A 22,002-nucleotide genomic window follows, 5' to 3' on the forward strand; every position below is an offset into this window, starting at 1 on the left:
GAAGTTTTATGTAGACAAAAATAAAAGTGATTTCTCAAATATATATATTAAAAATATAAATTTAGTACAATAAGTTTAAATTGTTAAAATATTTACTCATTCATCAATAAACAGTTGTTTGCAGTAACCTCGAGTTTGAGACGTAGTACAGTTTTTGAGCTTTGCTTATAGCAATAGAAATATAACGTTGTGTAATATTCTGTATTAAGTAAAATATAGTTATGCTTAATTTTATTTTCTGTTGAAATTTTCCACAATTGATGGTTTCAGTTAACTGGTTTATACATTATTGTTATGAATAATTTAATTTAATTAAGACTATGTTGAGGTTTTTTCTTTGTACAGAAAATAAAATATAATTACAGATTACAATTTCACAGTCTGACGTACATTAAAGTCTACGCCTGACGAATAGTTTGAGTAAAAGAATACATAATATATTCAATTTAATTTTTGATTCTGAGCGGAGCGATGAATGTATTGATTTTACCATGATGTGTTTTTTTTTTGTGTCTGTCATCACGTTTTGGGGCAGTAAAAGTGCTTCGATTTTTGACTTCAGTAGGTACTGACCTCGTTGAATCAGAAAGTGAATCTAGTTGGTACTTTGTAAGGGGGGGGGGGGGGTCAAAAGTAATAAATTCTTAATACTTTTCTAAATAATCCAGAAAAACAAACTAAAAATTAAGGGAAAAACGGGAAATTTTACGCACAATCAGTTTTCGACAAAATCGATTTTGGTTTTTGATGTCACTTTAAAACAAATGACCATTATAGATACATGAAATTTTCACCGAATGTTTACATAAGTATATTCTATCCACCATGCAATTTTCAAAAATGCTCGGCTTAAGTTGAACTATTCATAGGTATTTGCAATTTTCGATAATAATTAGTTTTTTTAAAATTAATATCAATAAAAATGTATTTGTTAAGCAGAAAAACTTGAAAATTTAATACAAGGCTCTTAGCATTTTGTTACAATAGCAGTTGAAAAATAAAATAAATTTATAGTCACATTTTTTTTTTATTAGAATTCAAAGTTTGAATTTTGACAAAATACACAAAAATCACAAATTATTTTAAGCTAGAAATTCATAAAAAAATTTTATTTTAAATTTAAGATTTGAAAATATTTAATTATCTATAATATATCCTAGACAGTTAAACCGTCTTTGCTCAGAATCGTTTTTCGTATACAATGATATAATATCATCGGATTCAAATTTAATTCGATCAATACAGTAACCCACTCATAACCTACTGTACAGCAGAGCGACATCCACTTTCCCGATTTTTATTTTTTATTGATCCTAAGTATCAGAAATTATAATGGTAATTAAAATTTTGAAATGTGAAAGAAGTTTAAAGTTGGTAGAGAAACGAGTGTTTATATGGGACAGGAATTTGTCATTAAAAACACGGGTGTTGAGTTGTCATCCGTCCGGAAGCTAGCGACTCTGGATTATGTTTGATGGCAGCACGAATTAGAGTCTGTGGCCAACTACATCACATGTTCCGATGTATTTATTTTTATAAACTTAATATTAAATTTTTGAATATTTTACTATATTAACTCTTATTTTGTGTTAATATTCAATACAATTTCGAAAGCTATTAATATTGTGGATTAGGTAATTGTATAATAAGTTGTAATTTTAAGACACACTTTCAAACGGAATAGATGTAACAGATATCTTCTTATATAATAATATTGATAAAAATAATAAATAAAACAAATCAATAATGCAATATTTTATAATCTACAAATATTGTTTCATGTTATCTACCTAAATTAAAAGTTAACGTTCTTATGTATAAAACACTATTGAAACACCAATGTGGACGCATCGTCTCCAATTTATTGTGGAGTGCGGAAAAAGTTATTAATACCAACAAAATCCATTAGTTCCATAATATAGTTCTAAGGAAAATTACAAATGCTCCATCTTATGTGCCCAATTATATATACCTTACATCAGTGTTTCTCAACCTTTTCATTGGCTTAGGTACTCCTTGACATCTCACCACTATTTTGTGAACCCCCGAATGTCAACTTAGTCATATATTTTCAATTTTTATATAAGATATGAAATAACGAATAAATAAATATGAATTAACGAAATAAGTAAAACGAAAAATTTGGAAATTTCTATTTATTTTAATCAGTATGTGCCATACAATGTATCTATTCTATATATATATATAAAAGTTATGTTAAAAATTTAGTTTTAATGCGATCCTTGAGTTTGTTTGATAGCATTTATTTTTTTCAAATCTGGCTCCACAGTTGATAGGTAAACCCGTAAGTCTTAACTTACTCATAGATAGTCTATTACGGTATTTATTTTTAATGAACGTATATGATGAAAAGGCCCTCTTCACCAACACAGTGCTCGTGAGTGGTAGTAAAATATTAAATGCTTTGTAGGTCAGGATATTCGTTATTCACGATTTCAATATCATACAAACCGATTAACAATATTTCACAAATCACAATAAAAAAAATATCAAATTTCACTTTTTTGCTATTACACCTTTTTTTTCACGGACCCCTGGCTGAGAAATGCTGCCTTACAAATTGATCTCACAATGAAAACTGAGACAAAAGAAGCTGCACACATTTCTAGAAATGTTTTCATAATCTCCTACGAACCCCCCAAAATCCATTGATAAAGAATCTATATCAGGAAACCTTGGAAATCGTTAAAAAAGAAACTGGTGCCGAGACTTGTTATATAAAAAAAAACAACGAATATCTTGACTCTGGATATCATTGATTCCCAGTCAAATGTCACCAAAGGGTGATATCTACTTATTTCGCTACATACCTACTGTACAGATTGTGTATACCTAAATGTAAAATAAAAATAACTAAATGTTATTCACTGTATGTAAGTATAATATCGCAGTCGATTAGTATTACATTATACGCTTAATGCATACCTCACCAGATTTGCAACAGACCATGTGACATTTCAATGAACGGAGCTCAGTGTCATTGTACAGCTAGGACCACATTCAAGCTGGCATGGATACTTATTATCCATTATCAATTAAACAATTTATACCCATCGTCACTAGAATCACTTATGTTACTTTCGTCAGAAACTGATTAAGAGCTTATGAAAAAAATCATATGCAGCGATACAATTATTGGTAGTATATTATAGTTTAAGGTAATCGTGTCTAGGTAATAAACAAATGCTCATGTATACCAACCAATAAATGGCCATAAAAACATTTGTATTATAATTAATTTAGGACTTCTTAACTTCCATGAGCATTTTACGACTGCTTATATTACATATGAATATAAACAAAATAAATTCCAATTTCGCCTTCATACTGAATATTTCATACATACATTTTATTTTATTTTTACTATAAAGCGTATTATCATTTAAAATATATTGTATTTATGATTTATAGTGTGACGTAAGTGAAATTACCAAAATCATCCAAAATCTAAATATGCATACAGCATAGATAAGTATACACTATAAATACGTAATAATAATAAAAATAAATAAGAATAAAAACAACATCAACAACATTTTCTTATAATATTATTATATAGGTAATATATGATTGTCGTACTGCATAGCCACATGATATAATATCGTCGATGTATTTTTATAACTGCACATTTTGGGATTAAAATTACCACAAAACCACCTATGGATTATTGTGATTAATGTGTTCTGTATTGAAGGTCAGTATCGGTTTAATTGGAATATACAGCGTTTATTTGACTAGATGGCAATAACGTCGGAAACATTAAACGAAAATTGCGTCCATAATAGTCGGTAAATTCATACAGCCAACGTTTTAAAGCTGCAGTAATGTCTGTTTGTGTATTTATTCCTCGTAATGTTTTTCCCCTCTAACGACTGTGATGAAAATATACACTGGGTATAAAACCATAATTATTATGAATTGTGTATCACACATGGAAGCACAATTTACAACGGTTCCAGGAAAATAATTCGATCGGTTAACTGAAACGCGCAAAGTTGGTGAGTAGGGGAGTATTAAAATCAAGATTTGAAATCCACAAAATATAGGAAAATAGGAAACACCACAAATAAATTGGTATTTCGTAAAATAAAATGAAATGAAAAATTGTGATGTATTCTGGTAGAGTTAAATTAATAAAAAATACGTGTTATTCCGTATGACTGCGATGGGATCGATTCTGATTGGTAACTTAAATAGTGGGGAAAAAATATATTTTTATCGAATTATCAGTTCTCCCTTATAGTTATTGCACAAAATGCATGTATTTACATCTCCTTAAAATAGCAACCACTTCCAACATCGTGCATGTATTGTTCAAATACGTAAAAAAAAAAATAATAGAACATAATCAGCAGTATCCAAAGTTAGGTTAGGTTTAGTATCATCATTGACTAAAGAGCCTGAAATAAATTCATTGAATTCGCCAACTTGAAATCGAGAGTTACATAATATTATGAATAACGATTTTGAGGAGTTAAGGTCCATCAGCCAATTATTCCTTAGAGTAGTGTACTATACATTTAATATTCATTAATATTATAAAATAAATATTGCTGTGAGTAATACATTTTTTACGTAAGTCATACGTCCGGTTAAACAGATTTTTTCATAAATAGGTACATCAAATAATGTTAGTTTAATATGATTTGATATTCCTATTGTAAATAGGTGTTATTAAGCAATACCTAAGTCAATACCGACTTATTAGTTTTGAGTTTTTCACGTTTCAGAAAGAAATAAACTTATAGAAAACCATGTATTATATTATTGCCGATTCTAATTTATTTAAATTGTAAATTTTATACATTTTTAATTCCGAAAGAACTTGTAAGTTTTCCGTGTATTGACTTAATTTTTCAACAAATAATTTAGAAATTTAAATTATCTTACGAAAATATTGTTTATAATATTTTAAATAATTTATATATTTATAAATTTATTTGAAAACAGCTTAATGGATGTTTTATTAAATTTACAAGGTTATAGACAATATGAGTATACTGTATATACATATACTGTATATAGCAAAACTTTTTATTATGGTTTGTAGAAAAAAAACTGAAAAATAAACATTTCAAATTTTAAATACCTATAAATATCTTAAAATTAGTTTAAATATTTTGTGTTTAAAGTTATATTATATAGGTACCTATGTTAGATTTAAATTTAAGAAATAATATTATGTTTTGGCTTAAAATTAATAGTAATATTTTACAAAGTTTTACGACTAAATCCTAGTATAAACCCTTTTCTATGTTGACAACAGATACATTTTTACTGCTCTAATAGGTTATGAAAAATTATCATTGATAATATACACATAAAAAAAGTTAAAAACAAAATCATTATAAAACTAATAAATTCTTTTAAAATAATGAAATTGGTCACGTTGTGCTTGTGAAAATATATATTATGGTCTTAAAAACTGTGCCTAATGACTTTTAAGGATAATATTTAATATTACTATGTATAAAATTTCAAACATATTGACATGTTATCACATTGGTCGGCTGCGTGTAGGTTAAACATCTGTTTATCCATGTATTCCACCCCTCCCTTATTTCTTATTTTCGAAACCACTTTAACTGGAATAAAAGTGTCATAACACTTGTATAAGTATGGCGAACCATTTAGCACAAATTCTCATTACGTTGGCTACAACGGAAGCAATAAATCACTCTTATTATATTATATACCACAGTTTATAAATATACGACGGAGAAGAGACAGTTACTGGAAGATTCCAAATTTCCAAAAAACTCTATGGGTTCGGAGTCAAGTTCCGAGTTTTAAAGAACATGTAAATAAAATTATAAACCTACGGAGTTTAATTAGTACAAATTCATAATTAGTTCCTACAAAAATATACGTGGTTGCAAATCATTAACTTAAACCAATAAACAGCATTCCTGGACACTGGCTGTCAGGTCACGTAAGGGCTAGTATCCTCCTTGGAAATTTATTCAGGATCATACGTGACCAACCCTCAAGGGGAAGTGATAAATCAAATCCAGACGTGGCCTGTGAGGAGCGATTCCTCGGATCTCACGTTCTACCGAACAGGACGCGGTTTGAGCATGATTGTTAGATATAATCACCCTCCTACTGTACACAGCACTTTGTACTACTACTACTACTATGATATAGTTCTATAATCAGTCCGGTCGGCTTACTATTCCTTCTTTAATTTTATATAAATCTAATAATTTATCAAATGAATATATATAAAAAAAAAATAGACTTTTTCATAGTTTAATGTATTTTAATAGAATATTTACCAACAATACATCTATAAGTACAAGGTACATAGAAAATTGAGTTTCTATTATTTTACCTTTTATTTTGGTTTTTGTCAACTTAAAATGTCATGGCTGATTAAAATTTCACCAATATTAAACTTCTTTGGTAGTAAATTAGTCACTATAAGCTATACAATTAATACGCATAAAAACGTATATTTGATTAAAAATTGTTTAAATCGATTAACCTGATGAGGGTTATATCTATTAATTTCAGAATTGATAATTTTTTTTTTAATTTATTAATTTAATTTTGTCAATATACCAGTTACTTTTACGATTTTAGGTACTATATTATGTACGATTAATACGATTAATACGATTATAATATTATGCTTACGACAATATATACATTAATATTACAATGATTTTTTTTAATTTTGGTTAGCTTATAACTCTAGGTCAGAATCTGAGATTGACGTGTCTTCTTTAGATTCTAGTGGGATATCTTGTGGTAGCCGAGGTTTAAGTCTTAGATTGGTGAATCTTTTGCCGATTTTGAAGTGGAGTGCTCCATCAACTTTACTGTGTGAAGTTTTTTAATTGGTGTGTTATCCAGGTAGATATGTGTGGTAGGCCCGTATCATTGTGTAGTTGTTTGTTTCTCATGAATCACGATAGGCTAGGGTTCGTAATTTTTTAGTTTTTTTTTTTCGACGCAGCTGCTCACACAGGCGTGCATAGGTTACTAACGGTATTATTATTGCTGTATATAGGAGTAGAGAACATTTCATTTGTATAGTTGAGATATGGTTTAATAAAGGATGCAGTATTCGCAGCTTTGTATACACTTGATTGAATTTTTTGGATAATTTTTAATATGTTTTACAATATTGTATAATATATCGTGGCGTCTACCGTTGCATATCTCGAATGTAACGAAAATATAATATTTATAATTTTTGTAGGTAGATAAGTCAATAAAATAAAATTCAGTTAACAATATATGGTAATTCAATATCAGACTTTGAAGTAGGAAATGTACATATTGTTAAAATCGTGAATGAGCTTTCTACTAACGCGATTTATGATATTCGTAGAGGTAGTTGTTGTCAGAATACATTTATGTGGTAAAGGTACAATTTAATCCAGTGCGTTAAATTTTAACATATTAATCACTGATTTATTCATTAACTCAAACTTTTGGGTCCTTACTTTACAACCATATTATACTAACAAATAGTGACGCAAAAGTTTTAAAATTAAAATGCGTCCTGCATCACACGGAAAAATCACATAACAATTCTGATAAAAAAAAAACCCTAACCTAACCATAAAAGTAATTCTTATTAGTAGCTAGTGTATTCATAGCGTATTATATCGATTCTCGTAGGATGGTTTCTGATATAAAATGTTATCTAGTTTGTACTTTAGGCAGTCAAAAAAAAAAAAAAAATGTCAAGTGCTTTTCAAAATAATTGGATATAGGTATTAAAAAAAAAAAAATTATGAACATATTTTTTTAAATAAAAACCGTTTGATAACCCTTGGTTATATAAAAGTTAAACCGTTCTCACTCAGAACCTTTATCATTCATTTAATTAAAATTATCGTTTAAAATTTCCATTAAAGTAGCCTAATCAATGAGTCAATGAGGAGGTTCGCTAGACTCTTATGTGGTACAGCTGAAAAGGGTAAAGGTAGTAATAAAATAATTTAATGGGCGTAGTACTTGACGGAATTTTATTTTACTTTTAAACTCGGTCAAACAATAGAGATACTATTATATTCATCGTTTGCTGATCACTCTAAAAATGCATTCAGACATTGAACACTCTCTGTAAACCCGTAATATAAGATAGCATTATTATTATCTAGAAATATAATAAATTTAAGAGAATTAATGCAGACTTCATAATTCACGTTATCCATTCCCGTTACATATAATGTCGTGCGGTATTATCTCAGAGAAGTAATAGGTTGAAGAGGGCCCATCGCTTTTATACCTCCACCCGTCAAATAATTCTCATCAGGTTCAGGTACACACTCGTATTAAATAGTCGTATAATATTTTACCCGACACCCATATATTATGCAAATGTTATTATTTTATAGTGTTTCAGTAATAATTAATTAGTTATTGTTATGTTTGTTGTCTAATCTTTCCTTTAAGTAAGTTTTTATTTTAATTACGATTCATAACATTTAGCGCTGTTGAGAACTTCTATATCAGTCGTTCTTCAAAATTACAGAAATATTCTAATTAAATACTGCACTGGTATATTATTGCACCAGAAAATAATACACCATAAATATTTTCATGAGTTTGAATTGATTTTAAAAGAGATTTTCTCGTAATATAATTCGAAGTATTCATTAAAATATTAAACGTGATATTATCACATAAGAGCAATAAATGTTTTGAGTTTTTTTTTTTTTTTTAATGTATTTATTGAAATATAAACTTATGACTATGCATTATAGCTCATCACTGACTTATAAAGATTAAATATAATGTAATGAGTAAGTTGTTTATTAATTTATAATAATACAGTGTTAAAAATTAGTTATATAAATCGTCATTTAAGATTATTTTAAAGATAAATTTATAGCACGTCATGCAATTTAAAGACATTTATAAAATAAATAATTAAAATATCAACCCGTTAATTTTTTTTATACATTTTAATTAATAACTGTATGTTATATAATATATGAAATTGTATAAGACCATGAGATAATTATTATTTATTGTTAGTTTTTGTAATTACGTATACATATTTAGACCTTGGGAGTCGGCATCATTTCCTATGATATACTATCATTAGTTAAATTAAACATACAATCAAATTGTGTCTATTGAAACTCATAATTAATAAGTTATGTATTTTAAAAGGTTTTTTATTACTGTAAATGAGTAGTTCTAAATTTATACATATCGTGGTATCGGCCATAAGCCCGGATGTACCATCCTATCAACAAACGCAAAATAATATTTGAATGTATATTATGAACACAAAATCCTTGCAAAATAAATACGATCACTGGTTGGTAGTTTCACATGCATTAAAACGTATATTATACTTACGTATATTTATTTTAAGTAATTCTTTATATTAATAAATTGTTATTTTCGAACCACAACAATCAAGAAAAACATATTTCTGATTTAAAATTAATTATATAAATCGTACCACTACCACAGCATGTTTGGATACTATTTGCATTATACCGATAGATTATGATTTTAAAGTGCAGCTAATGGATTTTTTCCCTCCGAGATATAAACGGCAAAAAGGAAAGTTATCGATAACATTACGTTATTATTTTTTTTTTAAATAATCAATAATCATCATATTTTGGAGCATAGCTGGTTTTCACAAAAAGTACAACTTTTTGTTTTTTCATTGATTCGCTTTTCAGCTAAAGTTGATTTTCATTTTCGCAATATCTCACAACTTACACACATTTTTGTAGGTACCATTATACAGCTCACGGAAAAATAATCAACATATAAATATGTATAAAATATTTGGTCTTGACGGTTTCTGCCATGCCTGTGTAAGGAGCGGCGGTCTCTCTCTTCAGACAGTGCGAACTGCCCGGAAAGCTATGACACCCATGACCGGGTTTCAAACCAGCGACGGTACGTCTAAATCCATCCAGTCACTACACCCCCCGAACTTAAAAAATAATATATAGGCACGATTGTAAATACAAAGTAACTATCTTTATTATATTTTTAATATTTTATATCGATACTAAAAATAATTAAATATAGCAGTGAGAAAATGTTGCAACTATTACGAGGAACCTTGTGTTAGTAGTATTCAATTATTAATCATTTTGAATCATAACAAATAAAATTCTGTAATACATAAATTGAAAATTTTTGTTTTTAATTTTTACAATTTATATTTTTGTGTCGAATTAATAATTTTTCAATATCTATAATAATTTAGCTACATCATTTTATATCGTTCACGTGTTATCCTATAAGTTTTTTTTATATATAGGTAGAGGAAAACGGGATCCTTCAATTTATGATTTTGATGAAAAGAGACAACAGTATATACTTTTCAAAAAGTAAACTCATATATTATTTTATTAAGATTTTAGTGTTCTATACTATTACAAAATTAAAATTATCACGATATAAAATATTAGGTATATCAATATTGTCACCGCTGTACGGTTTTTTGGAAACACTGTGTCTGCAGGCTACGACGCCAATGTTCACATTGAAATGATTCGATCGGACGGAAAATTAGATACGCGTCACGACGTCGGTTCGTACAATGTGTGAGTCGTAGTCCACAAATATCAACATCATCATTATCAGCAGGATCAGTCGTCCAGCGCGAATCAGCTGTAGAGTTTTACTCTAGCTACCACACGTTTATCGTTGGGAGATTGAAGGGGTGAATTTATACCAAAGTATAACCGTGGAGCAGGGGTGTTGCTAACGCTGACGGGGCTATGGATGCACCTTTTGTTTAGCGTATGCATGTGTATGTATAATAATATTGTATATTCACGCGTAATCACGACCCAAGTCTCCGGAACGATTGTTGAAATCACACACACACACACACTGATTGGTGGTCGTTGATTAGACCATTGAAAATCTACCACCAGCACGCGCTATTATATTATTATTTTCGTCGTCGTAGTCGGTGATGGTGGTGTCCTTCGTCGTTCGATAAGCCTGTGATTATACACCACGTACACGCGCGTTCAAAACAAACTATTATCCGTCCAAGAGCACACACACGCGAGTTTTGCAAACCCGCATGTCATAACATACCTATAATATACCTGCATGCTCGGCTCACTTTCATCGCAACACATAAGTGGTACACGTCCCTTAGTGCATACATGCATTAGCAGCCGCAAATCTGTAGAGTGTCAATTTTTACAATATTTTACCAGAATCATAAAAGTGACATAATCGGTATCGTGTGTGGAAAATAAAAACCATTGTGATAGTAATGTTATGGTTAGGTTAGCGTGATGATCGAAATTTTTCAAAATAGTCATTACCGTCTAATACTCTAAAAATTATAATATTATTATTATTATTATTATTATTTATCGACAATCTGCAAATTCAAAGAACATGGACTGTACTTAATAATATTGAGTATTGATATTTATTATTAATATTACGAAAAAACATTAAATCTTTAGTTACACTTTACAGTATTGCTTGAGAAAACATCGAGTTACTCGTATTTGGCTAGTAATAATTTATAATATTTATATAGATAATGGATATAGTATATTACTGCCATAACAGTTCATATAATGAGGTTTAAAAAGTATCTATAGAAAAAATTAAAATTAAATGAAAATGTATTGTCATTGAGTTATTTCTGCATGTACGTGTGTCTTTGCATTCAATTCTTGGCCATCAATCATCATTTCACCATCAAATGATAACCATCTCGATGTTTAGTTTTGGTGACGAGAATGTTGGTCTTAACGACAATAGGATCAAACCCATAATATTATTCAAAATAAAATATTTTCTTCCTATCGATTGAGTTGAAAAATAAATAAATCATCATTTAAAAATAAAGCTTAAAATAAGTTTTTTAGTTTAATTTGTATAATATCGGTTAATAACACTTCATAATTTATTTATTATATATGTTATCGTATGCCAATTATACCCATAATTTTATCTGAACAGTTAAATTTTATAATATTTATAATATTTAATAATTATAACTCAAAGTTTAAATAATCCATAATAGCCCATAATCATTAAATCATACTTGTACTACTTTATTGTATTGAATAAGTACATAATATAATTTAAATGTGATGTAAATCATTTGTAAGCTAAAACCAGAAGTAGTATAATAGTAAGCTCTAATGTGTAGAAATGAGTTACTTGCTTGTATATCATGCTTAATAGCCATTTTTTTACACATAACCGATAATAAATAGGTATTAACAAACAATAATTGTTTGTTAAATGTAATTATTACATTGACTTCCTACGCAAATGGAAGTCAGTGTCATTGTATACTAGGTGGGGACACTTTACGAGTTAGCTAAATGTCAAGTTGTATGATTTGACCAGTGGCATGCTTACAGGGTGGTGTGGAGGGTGTATACCACCTGTGGTTTATTTTTGTCATATAAAATATTTTATGATAAAGCAATAAAATTATATTCATTGCTATACAGGGTGTCCCGCGAGGATTTACCCATTGCGATATCTCATGAAATAATGGAAATATTAAAATGCTGGTTTTATAATAAGATTCAGAGGTATAAGAACTACAATTATTTCATTTTTTAATTTATTTTAATTGTTTTTGTAAAAAATGTAAAAATATATTTTTTTATTTAATTATTTCCAAAATATTAAAGATAGCCATTTTGTAGGGTTTATTTTTCTGAAAATATTGACATTTCAAAATTTTATTTTCATTAATTTCGATATTTTTTCTAGTTTTGAAGAAATAAAATATGAAAATTATATTTCATAACTATTAGGAACACGGAAGGTATTAACTAATGTGTCCCCATGTTTGATAACGTTACGGTGTTAAATAATTCGCAATTTTTCTCGAAACTAAAAAAGTATTACAAATCAGGAAATTAATGAAAATAAAATTTTGAAACGTCAATATCTTCAGAAAAATAAACTCTAGAAAATGGCTTTCTTTAATTTTTTTGGAAATAATTAAATAAAAAAATATATTTTTTAACTTTTTTACCAAAACGTTAAAATCAATTAAAATATGAAATAATTGTCGTTCTGATCCCTGTGGGTCTTATTACAAAACCTGAATTTCGATATCACCATTATTTTGGGAGATATTGCAATGGGTAAATCCTCACGGGACACCCTGTATGACGTGTCCTAGAATAGTAAAAACTTTATACCGTCCTCATCCTTCAAAAAGAAAAAAGTCTAGTTTGCCTTTGGTTTTCACTGCATTTTTCCGTCGCGATTCCTCAAGCAACATCATATTGCGAACGGTAAAAAATTTACCAGCTAGTGATATAAATTTAAAGCATCAATATCAGTGTTATTAATATGAAATTCACATGGCGATGTTAACAGTGCAGGATAGGTTATGGGGTGAACAAATAATAATAATTACGGCATAATATTATACCCGGTTCGATGTTTAAAGCAAATAATATGAGCATTGTAATTATTTAACTAAACTGGTATTATTTAATAATTCGCACACCCGGCTTTAAATATACGTTTCAAGATAATCGCATATCTAACTTTATCGATTTTATACCTCGGTTTAAAAATATATGTTTCAGACGTCACCATAACGATTGCGTTTCAGTAGCAAGTGGCAACAAAACTACTTAGTACTTATATAGCATTTACATTAGATGGCTGTTTGAATTAACCCCAATACGAATGGTAGATCTAGATATATATCATTTATTTTTGCACGATAAAACCAACTTCCTGAATTTGATTACGAACATTCTCTTAAAATGTAAGAAGAATACGGAATGAATCACAGGCATAAACATAACGTTAGTTGAATTTAAACACAGACTTAATTTCTTTATTTTACTATAAACTTTAACCTTTTATACTTCATGAAAAATATTTTATATTTTTCTATGTTTAAACATAATCATTAAATATTGCTATTCCAAATTAAAAGAAAATTAATTTTTTCTGAGTAAGTGTATCTTCAAAAACATTGATTATTGCTGATACGTTTCAAACAAATTATTTCGTTTCAGAAGAATGAAGATTAAAAAAGATTAAAAATAACAAGGCCAATATAGTTCTGAAAGCTTTAAGCATTAATAATATTTAAGTTACAGTTATTCATGCAAATGCCTCATGAGTGATTATCATGCTAAAAGCAATAAAATAGCTAAAACAGTCAGTAAATACGTAAAATAATATAAATTCTATGATAAAATGCAATACGTCTATATAAAAAATGATTAATAATATATAATTTTAATATATCAAGAATGGAAAATAATATAGTAAGTCAATTTGTTCATGATTTTTGTTAAAAGACAGTTAAATACATTGTAATTGTCTGCTGCTGCAGCTAAAACATTTTCAAAATATTGTGGTGCATCCTAGATTTTAATGTTACATTTTATGACGATAATATTTACATGTTATGTGAATTTAAAACTTAGGCTATGCATAAAAACTGAGTTCCATTAAAACCTTTTACAATGAATCAATTTCTGATTTTTTTTAGATCCATCTATAATTTTACGTTTTAGTTGAGTTCCCTTAAATATAAATTAAATATAATAGTATAGTACCAATCAAACTCTTTTTTTGATGCTGTAATTGAGTCTTGTCAATAAATTGAAGAACACTTTTCTTTCCATTTGCACAAACTTAGAACTGTAATAAAACATAGAATACTTTTTAATAAAAATTGTACAGAACAGAATGGTTAAATTACTAAACATAATCTTTTTTTTATGTTAATTTGGAAATATTAATTGTTAAATTTGATAAATATCGTTTAAAATAATAAATAAATACATTTTTTTTTATTAAAGAAAACTACATTTTATGACATATTATGTCGTTAAAAACTTGAGCGATGATTTTTTTTTTATTAATATTAAATCTTGATAAATTATGACCTTGTTGATCTGACTTATGTGGGGCCAGGGGTTGGTTGGATTGAAAGAGTTTGATCCAAAAAAAGAAACAACGGATTACTGATGCAAATGCAAAAATGTATCTATGATGAAAGTCTAGTTTATAATTTATAAATGCAACGGTAATAATGCATGATTTTTATTTTGTAATATTTTGGTTACTTATTTTCCAATCGTAATTCAAGGTACCCGAAGTGGGTCGCTAAGTAAAATTCACAAATGCTACTTATTATATTACTTTATTTCAGCAAGATTTCAAATTCATAAATACGCACTGTCTGCTGATATTACTAAAATGTGTTTAAACAATACATGAAAAATATATTATAGTTATTATAATATACGTATTGTACTAATTATACCCACAATAAGTATTATTGATTTAATTGAAGAAATTAATTATGTTATCCTTGGAATGTACAAACAATAATAATATTTCATTAAATTATCCTGTGTTATATTCAAATTAAAATAAATTTGAATTTCTAAGGGAATATAAATTACTCACAGTTCTTACGCCACTTAGCCGTCGTCGTCCTCTTTATAAACTTCTGCAACATTTTGAATAATTGCAATATGAATCGCATAATCGCTGCTCACAGCAAAATGATTGGAATAAGAATATTAATAATTATAGTTTGTGAGTTACAGGTTTTTTTGTTTGCATGCAACTATACGGTCTAGTTTATAAAAAACCCAACGAAATATATTTACGTTGTCCGCGTCTTATATAAACATTTATCATTATATTATAAGTGTAATTGTTATGTTCATTACATTAATATATAAATTCATACCATAATTCATTCGAGGAAATTACTTTTTTAATTATAATTATTTTCGTTTTTTATTCCCAAAATGTGGTTACATTTGGGCGAATTTCGCTTCTTTCCTTCTAGGTCAACTGCGGAACACATTATTTTTCCTGGCCAAATTTTTTCGCTGTTTTCTCAGCGGATGTTTTTGGACATTCAAAAAGAAGAGAGAAAAAATGTTACCTGAATTATATTAAAACGGCAGATGTCTTCCACGTTGGTGTTTTCTGAATTCTAATGGTTCATTACCACTACCCGTTGGCAACGGGGTTGGAGTGAAGCGAAAAATAGACTTTTCTTCTTCGCGATTCTGTATAACGGGTATACGAAACACAGAACAGACGGTATTAACGTAATCGAAACACGTTTGCAATTTTGTACTGGCTTGTTATACTGCACCCCTTACCATTACCCTTAAAAAATAGTATTGTTATTCTATACCCCCAACCCGTCCACCACTAAAAAAAAATTATTCCGTTTGTTTTCGTAGTTGTTTTTACGCAGTAGTTATTCACCATCTTGTATAATAATTATTACTATACCTACAACTGCATTGAAATACTTATATCCATAAATAATTGATTGAATTATAGTTCATATAGTTTTATGAAATGCATGACTGCGTAAACGTTTGTGTGCATTGGTTGAAATAATAATAATTGTATATATTTTGTACCTACTATATTAATAACTGTATTTCAAATACCAATAATTCATAAAACTACAATTTATATTTTATAATAATTGTATAAGTATCTATTAGGTCAAAATATTATACCTTAATAATGACTTGCAGCAACAGATACAAACACAGACGACAGACTTAACTTTGTAGTAGTGCTTGAATACTGCTGGTGAATAGGTATTTCAAATAAGATAATTAAGTTAATTACGCATATTAAATGGACAATTATTACTATCACTAATATTATGACAGTTTAATATGACTAATGACCATGGCAGAACTATTAGGCATCTTTTAAGCTCTAGATATAAGTTTAATGTTAGTAGTTAGTATTGAATATGACACTTTGGAATTAAAATATAGTGATAATTATATATGATACACATTTATACGATTTATATATGTCATCGATTGATCGATTTCATAATAAAATACACACACACACACACTCATGCCACATATTACTTTCCACAAACCAAGCTAGTTTAAAGTGAATGCTTAAATTGATTATATTATAAAAAGACAATGTAAAGGCAGTGACGTAAAAATAGCTACAGTTTTCCATAATTCATTGTGCCCCGTGTTGTATTTATAACTTATAATAATATAATAGTTAAAATATTCAGGTATCTGCACAACAAGCATTTTAATTTCGTTAAAATCCTCTTGACACTAGTGGTTTCTGTTAAACATTAAAATGATCCGTTTTAATTATTACAGCTTGATTGACTTAAGTTATACAGTTACTATAGCTTAGATTTATATTTTAGTTAGCTGATAGGTTAAATTATTAAAAATTATATGCCGAAAACGAATATAACTAAGTATAAAAAATTTAAATAAATTATTATTCTAAACATTAAAAAAAAATATATATATATATTAAGAATAGGTATAATATATTAATCTACAATGTTCAGCAGAAATAATAAAAATATGTATAAGGACTAATTATTACCCGTATAATTTGAACAAAAGTTCAAAAGCCAGTTAGTTGTAATATCATAATTAGTAGTTGAAAGTTGATTAATTCTTGTATTCTTAAAAATAATATTTAAAAAACTATTCCAAAAAATATTACTGTTATAAAACAATTATAGTTTAAGTACCTAACTCATTAAAATAACTGATAGAATATATTGTTATGAACAGTTTATTACATCCATTCAGACTCGTGTACTTATATAGTCGAATTATTTATCGTAAATTCAACTGATTTGTATTTAATCATCCCTTCTAGATTTGTATAAACAAAAACAAGTAATTACCTTAAGATAGGTATATATCAATAATTTGCATTGATGTTCTATGGCCTTAATTACAGCAATATATAGTATACGAATTTAATGCATAACGTTATTCATTATTTATTTTCCAATAGAGAATAATTAATGAATGGTTTTTCAGTTAACGCTATCCAATGATACCTGTAATTTAGCTCTTAAGTACTTTAAAAAAAAAAATAATCTTCAAATTTTATTTCATTTGATAAAAACGAAAAAAAAAATTATCGATCAGTGATCGGAATCTCTTGGGCGAGTTCTAAGATTGTCGATTGGTGAAATACGGTTTTAAACGGTTTTAAACGGAATTCTTATTAAAACGATTGTAAACACTCAATTTATTTATTTTTTATGTATTGCAATATTATTTAATGATTTTTATTGGATTATCGAACACGATATTTGTCTAGTGAAAATCAACTTCAAAATGGATATAAAAAGTCCAATTCACCTAGCAGATATTGTTTTAAGTTATTATTTTCAAAAAATGTATAGCCACGGAGAATTTTAATATGTGGTATTATGTTAATAAATTAATATTCAAAATCAAAATTGGGCTACGGGTACCTACGTAGATTTTAAGCACTTTAGTTTTTATATTAATCATAAATAATTGTTAAGTGTTTCGAATGTGTGAAATGCGTTTATGATAATATTTAATATCAAATATTTTATGTGTTATCATGATATTATGTAAGTACCTACCTATTTACCCGATATAGTGATTCAAAATAATAAAAATGAGAACCCAAATTAAAAACAGTGTATAGATTTAATAAATAATAAGATAATCATAAGTTATTATATTCTTTTGTACAACATTATGGACGTATTATGTATAATACTTTTTAAAATTACTATGTCCTATGGTTATATTGTTTAAAAACGTCCAAAGCAAGGCATTTACTACGCGTATTCCACATCTATTTTTTTTACATAAAATGAAAAACAAACATTATTTTGTATACATTTTATACTTCAAAAAAAAAATACAACTTTAAGGGATTTCATATAAATCAAAGGTTTTGTTTGCATCCTAAAAACGATGGCGTCTGTATTGCTATAACCATGTCGCATTTTGGTGACGGAGGAAGAGTATTGTAAACAGTATTGTTTGTTTCACAAAATGAAGCAAACTACTTAATATAAAAAAAAAATATTATCACTATAAATTATCATAATAAATAAGTAGTAACAAAATAAAAGCGGATTCCACGAAACAACTTGGTGTATACAATATCTGCTAACGAATTTATCAGTTTTTACGAATAGATATTAGTATATAGGGTGAAAAAGTTTTATTAAAAAGTTTGAAAAAAATTATAATTATTTTTACAAATATTATTTTTATTTTAAGCTTGAAATTTTATTTTTAATATATCTTTTTATGAAATGTGAATAATATTCATAATATTTTATCAATAATAATAATAATAATAATATGCTATACCTATCTGTACTATAGTGAATACTTTAAAAACCATAAATAAAAATTAAGCATATATATATTATATATATTTGAACATGTGTTACAAAACATTATACATTTTCTATATTTAAATAATTTCGTGACTAAATGCTGCACGAAATGAAAATTAATGCAATTTTAAAGCCAGGAGGAAGAGTATAACGATCAAGAATTCTTGACAAAAGAGCGATTGATATTAGCCACATTTTTCTTATAGTAAAACCCAGTCCATAATTTTAATATGTTCATACATTGTATGGTTTTATTTTATTTTATTTTAAGTGTAAAGTAGTACAAACCATAAAAAAACCGGTTACAAACTTAAATACAATTACCATAACTATTTAAGATTATAATTTATTAGTATATTTTAAAACCAATGATAGATTTATAGTTATAGTTATTTTAGAGATTTTCCAATTTTTTTTTTTAATTTTCATTAGTATTATAACTGAAAAAATGTATATTTATCAAACTACACAGGTGTCGTAATTATGATGTCTACTGTTTTTGTTTTTAAATAATAACTGCCAATTAGTCGTTAAATGTAGTGATATAGATTATCCACGAATAAGTGCTTTGTAAGAAATAAATCATAAATTATTGGATAAGTACCAATATGTCATCATGTGTGTATAGATTTTAAGCTTGGCCAACAAACGATTGATTTTATGATACATTTTGAGGGACAAATGATTGAGAGCATTTAAAATACACAAACAACTTACCACTAGCCTATAAACAAAAACGATTAAGAACGAATTATGTACAAACATCGCTAAAAATGTTTTAATCTTTTATCGATTGATTCAACACGTAATATTTTTTTAAACTGTAAATTCTATTAATAATATGAAAAATAATAATAACACAGTACCTATACCATTATAATATGTTATGAATGTAAATAAAACGTGTAATAAAAAGGTTTAAAGTAATAATCATAATCATAAATTAAAATTTACTTTTAAATCTTAAAAACAAAATGTGGGAATAGGTATTTAAGATACATAATGGGTTACTAACTAATAGTTATTAATTATCTATACGATAATTCTTGGGAAGCGTAAGTCAAAATATTCTTAATTTTGTTTTACGCCATAATACACACTATATTATATTTATCTGTAATGTTTGTTTATTTATACAATTTTTATTTTTTCAATTCTTGTTTTTATATTGTTTTACCGATATAGCTAGTCAATTCTAAAAAAATATCTTCAACCTTTTTGTATCTTAAAAATTGTAGTCCAAACACGACGTATGCCACTTTCTTAAGTCATCTTTCTTATAATAAGCCATAAACAATATTATAACACTAACCAATTTCAAAAATATTCACTATAATATCCATCAAAAGCATAATATCAGGCAATTAAATTCCTGAAACGTTGAAAAAAGGTCCTGCCTTCCTTTTAAATTGTATTTAATATATTTTATTGCAAGCGATTCAAACGAAAAAGTAAGCTCGTACTAAATATTGGAATTAAAAAATAAAGTTCTACTTAAATACAAGAATAAAATGTTCAAATTAGTTTTTGTAACTTATATATATATATATAATGCAAATAAACTGTAAGCGATTGGTTTAAATGGTACTTTTTAACTCCACCGGGTGTAGAACGATGTTATTTTTTAAATGTACAATGTCTGACTTCGATATTATTATTATGTTATCAATTGTTCACTTTAATTTATACTACTCTACAAAGGTAATAATAAATTCCTCTATTATATTGATGTGATGTATGCATCATGGATGTTATTGTTTTGAGTTTCTCGTAAGATTATAATACCAAAGTCTTTTTATGTCGGTTCATTGTGTATTATTTTGACCCGTAGCGGTATATATAAATCCGAGACCAGTAGTAGTAATTAACGCGGACGAACTATGAATATTTCATTAAACCGAACGAGTTCCGAGACACATCCCTTGTAAACGTCGGACAGGAGCTAAACATCTAAGCTCCAGAGAGATTAAACGGGAAAGCTTCCGAACCTTCTGCACCTATAATAGCATACATCGTGATGTGGTGCGATTTCTTGTTTTACAATATTATAATACCTAATTAAACTACTGTAGATTTAGCGCTGCCAAGCGTTCTTGTATAATATAGATAGTAGGTGCACAGGGTCAATGGATCGAAACCCATGTGGCGGAGGAGAGTGAAACACCAACGAATTAATGTGATAAAACCGAATTGGTGGAACACTATCACATTATATTATTATTATTTGTATTGACTACCTTATAGTTCTACGAGACGCACTGGAATCTTCATATATCGGAATGAATCGTTCTTTATAGTTTTGATCTGTCATCGCATACGCCTGTCTCGCGTGTGTTGTATTGCGACTGTGCAATCGCAAAGAGTACTAATGATGATAATATATATCGTAGTAATGGTGATTAAATCACAAAATAGAATGGTTTAATAGAAAGAATAAGATCACAAATTAAATTTCTAAAAGAATTTATGTTAGAGAAATATTTGTGATATTGATTGGAACTTGTTTCTATAATCTTGGATTAGAATATTAATAAAATCTACCTTAAATAAAATATCAGATTATTCTTAGTTACATATCTAAATGTGTCCACCACGATACAACTGTGCTCTTTTTGTAATCAGCTAGACTTGTGTTTCTTAAAATATTTTCGCAATATTCACCACAATAATTAATCTTTATTTCTCGAGAGCATACATAATTATTCGTCACGGAATCTTATTTTATACATGATAATAAGAAAATATTACACGAATTTAACTACTATACACTATGACGGGGTACAGTGTGTTTGTTACAAAAATAGTAGCAGCATCACGCACGTACACACTACATTATTATT

Source organism: Diuraphis noxia, unplaced genomic scaffold (genome assembly GCF_037042655.1).
Source record: "Diuraphis noxia isolate RWA-SAM2 unplaced genomic scaffold, SU_Dnox_SAM2 contig0003, whole genome shotgun sequence".
NCBI lineage: Eukaryota > Metazoa > Arthropoda > Insecta > Hemiptera > Aphididae > Diuraphis > Diuraphis noxia.